Genomic DNA, 4,221 nt, shown 5'->3' on the forward strand with positions numbered 1-4,221 from the left:
CACACTTTGGTCTTCGTTCTTGAGTTTCATGCGTTTAACAAATTGTATCTTATATCTTGGGTATCCTAAGTTTTTGGGCTAATATCCACTTATCAGTGATGTTTTCTTACAAAACTACTAATTCTGTTTTGAGAACGACACCTCAATGATCTAGTTAACTTGTAGGCCCCAAACTCAAATGTCATCATATTAGGATTTCAGGTGACATTATCCTAAAAAAACAAACAAACGAAAAACACAACCAAATGTACACTGGGAAACTGTGTATCAAAGAGTAATCCAAGAATAATGCAAGAACTCTTGGAGTTCCACAGAATACAACATAGCCTATAAATGATCTCTGCATTATGTAAAACAACTATTAATAGCCATCTTAGAGTTTCTATTGCTGTGACAAACAATCTGACCATAAACAACTTGGGGAGGTTAGGATTTAGTTTAGTTTAGCAATCTCAGGTCACAGTCTATCACCAAAAGAAGTCATGGTAGGCATTCAAAGCAGGAACTGAAGCTGTGACCATGTAGGGGTGCTGCTTACTTGCTTGCTTTCATGGATTATTCAGCTTGTTTTCTTATAGCATCCAGGACCTCCTGCCTAGGAGTGTCATTGCCCACACTGGACTGGGCCCTCCCATATCAATCATATGGGATCATATCAATGATCTGATGGGGGAATTTTCTCAGTTGAGTTTCTCTCTTCCTGAATGATGCTAGGTTGTGTAAAGGTGACAAAAAATAGCCACTACAGTGAAAAATCTCCATGAGCTAATCATTTTCTTAAGGATACTTACTAATTGTGGGGCTGCGTAGTTGTGGCACATCCTTTCAATCCCATCACTTGGTAGGCAGAAGCATGAGGGTTTTGGTGAGTTCAAGGACAGCCTGGTCTACAAAGGGTATTCCAGGGCAACCATGGCTACCCCTAGAAACCTTGTCAAACAAACAAACAAAAAACAAAAACAAAGCAAAGTAAAAAACCAGCCAACAACATCCCCCCAACAACAACAAAAGCAACAACAACAACAAAAATAATAATAGTGAAGAATTACATGGAAAGGTATTTTACTCAATTAGGAAGTGTTGGCAACTAATTTTTCAACTTCATCCAAATGAATTGAGAATTCAACTCTTTTTAAAACATGTTTGTAAACATTTATTTTTCCAGATGTCTTAACATGTTTTGCTACAGATGATGTGTGGTTTAATCCTGTATTCCATGATTAAAAAGTTTGCATATTGAAAAGGCTGTCACATGTTAATACAAGGTGTGATTATCACTGGAATGGTTGTTCTTCATGTTTTCCCTATTTCTACTGCTACTAACACTCTCAAAAATAAGCATTGATCATAACATGTTTTAGATTTTGTTTTGGCAGATTAACAGACTCTTCACAATCTTAAAGGAGGGGCAGGTAAAGCAGAACTTCCTCTCTCTCTTTCCCTTGTTCCTTTTCTCCCTGCTTCCCTTTCTTTTTCCTTCTTTCTTTTCTTTTCTTCTCTCTTCTACTTCCTTTTTTCTTCCTCACTACCTAAGAGTTTGTCTCGGAGAAGTCTGTCTGCATGAATACATGGGAGAACTTACTGTAGATTGTGTGTTGTATGGTGATTCTTGATCATATATGTAAAATTACTCCCATAAGTAACTAAAGATTTGTTACTTATAAACAAATAAGATTATAAAGATTTGTGATTATAAACGTGCAACCATTTCACACCACATAAAAATTTCTTCTGATACAAACTTCCATTTTAAGATAACCTCACTCTCCTGTAGAATAATTTACAAAAGAACTTAGATTGAAGTAGCAGAGAACTTGCCTAGCATGTACAAAGGTATAGGTTTAATTATCAGCACCAAAATAAAAGTAAATAAACAAACATAGAGCACCAGCCTCCACTCTATATCACCATATTCTTACTTTGATCACAAGGTTTAGAGACTTCTCAATGTTAGGTTTTGCTAAATCAAGAAAGGTTTATAATAGCATGTTATTACAGTATTCAAACATCTTACAACTGGATCTGGTTTCCAGTCTCTGTTTCAGGAGACTGTAACTGATCTGTTACCACTTAGTCCTTTGGCAAATCAGCTCTTTACTGGCATTTCTCTGGCTCATGAGATTAAGGAGGAATACTGTGGAAACTGTATGTAAATGGTAACTGAAGTAATTAAACAGTAAATTCAGTTAAAATTATCACTATCATGATAAACTGAACTTCTTAATGAATAAGACAAAAAAGAACCTTGACAAGAATTGACTTCAACTTTAAAGGTGTTAAAAACCAAAAGCCAGTTGTGATTTATCTTCAAATATTTTCAGTTATCTATCCCATTCACTCAAGACTTACAACCTTCACACTTTTGTATCATGGAATAATTACTCTTTCTCTGAAATGTTCTTCTAGTCTCTTCTACTACATAAATATCTGGGACTATATCCAATGTAGTTTTTCTCATGGCATCTTAAACATGTGCCTGTAATTAACTCTTCTATTACATACTGTCTTTTGCCTTTTGCTCGGGTAAAATTTATCTTTATATATCTAACATAGAGTTGAGTATCTAACTTGGTTATATTAGGTACTCAGAAGATGTATGTTGAATGTAAATGATTAATAATGGGTACAGCAATCTCTCAGAAAATTCAGATCCCATATCCCTGTAAATATTAGCCATCTTAAAATTTGATATTAATTATTATTATTTAGAAGTGTCATGATTCATTGCAAGCATGATAGAAAGAAATTCCCCCTTGCTCTCAGTCCGGAGGTTACACTCTTCTCCACTCAAAATGAGCAAAAATCAAAGATATTATCATTATAGCCTATTTAATTCTCTTGGCATTAAGGTTATTTGGCTATAGTTATCTGCTCCTTTTTCTAATAAAGAAGAAAAAATACACAAAATCTCTCTCACTAAAACCACATTCCAACTAGTTTAAGCCCTTCATTCCTTCCTTGATGATTATGGGTCCAAGAGGTTAACATGAAAACGGACTATGTTCCTGGCCATTTCCTCTAGAAAATGTGGTGAAACCAAAGGATTCTGCAGAACTTTCAATTAGCATATCACTAAAATGCTTAATTTTTACAAATATACTCTTAGTGTTGCAACTGACAGTGACTTTCTTTGAAAATCATTTAAGGCGCTCTACTTATTTATAATGGAGTTTTATATCTGTGACTTATTAAAGAACAAAAGTGTCTGTGTCTTATGGAGATCTGGGGGAAAATTGACAAGAAGCTACACTTAACTGAATCACGTGATCCATATTTGATAAGTGTAGAACAGTCACAGAAGAGCCACATAAGAGGAAGGGTCATTGAGCCAGAAATTCTAAAATCAAAGGTATTTTTAACCAAAAAATTATGTCCTATAGTACTAACTTAGTGGACTTTTCTGTGAAATAGAGCTACATGATTTTTCTCTCTCATTGTGTTTGCATGCCTAGAATGTAGGACCATTGTGATATTCTCCTTCAAGGAGCAAGATCAGAGTTCAAGAAAAGAATTCAAACCCACCTAGAAAAAAAAACTGAGATAAGCAATACTACTAGGAACAACTGAATTAAAATGCCCAACCAGGAAACTGGATCTAATATTCAATTCCACCTATGATAAAACTGTGTTGTGGGTTCCATCTGGTCAGCACCAGCGCCAGGCCACCTTGGGCACAAACTTGGCAGACAGTCCCATGGTCTCCAGAGGACACCCCCCAGGCACTCTAGCATGCCCAGGATCTTAGGATCACTGGTGAGTAGAACACAACATCTGTTTCAGAACCAGGAGTGTCTAGGGCCAGCAGGAGCAGGGACACAGGAACCCTGCCCGGCCAGGGGCACCAGTTCCTTCCATTCAGTGCTGGTCTACCTTGGTTTCAAACTCAGCAGACAGCATCATGGTCCCCAGAAGACATACAACTTCCAGGCACTCTAACATGCCCAGGATCTTAGGATTCCAGTATGCCAGGATCCCAGAAGCTTGGTCACACCAGGATCTCATGGTCTCAAAGGAAGCTTGATTGCCAAGAACTCTGACACACCCAGAATCTCAGCATCATAGGATTCCAGAATCACAGGATCACAAAGAAAGCTGGACTCTGAGGAGTTCTGACTCAACTGGGATTAAGGAAGGATAGGCTCCAATCAGATATATCGAGCGCAGGGAGAACTTGAGATAATCAGATGTCAGGAGGCAAGCTTAAGAACAGAAGCAACAGAA

General features: G+C 37.1%; 1 long non-coding RNA gene across 1 annotated transcript in view; it reads right to left on the minus strand.

The window, feature by feature from the left end:
* The window catches only part of LOC115029109, an 11,921-nt gene extending 7,900 nt beyond the window's left edge, over positions 1-4,021 (minus strand). The window contains exon 1 of the long non-coding RNA XR_003834683.1: positions 3,871-4,021. This is a non-coding gene — a long non-coding RNA (uncharacterized LOC115029109). The remainder of the gene's footprint in view (positions 1-3,870) is intronic.
* Between the last annotated feature and the right edge of the window lie 200 nt (positions 4,022-4,221).

The sequence above is a fragment of the Mus caroli genome, chromosome 13, assembly GCF_900094665.2.
Source record: "Mus caroli chromosome 13, CAROLI_EIJ_v1.1, whole genome shotgun sequence".
NCBI lineage: Eukaryota > Metazoa > Chordata > Mammalia > Rodentia > Muridae > Mus > Mus caroli.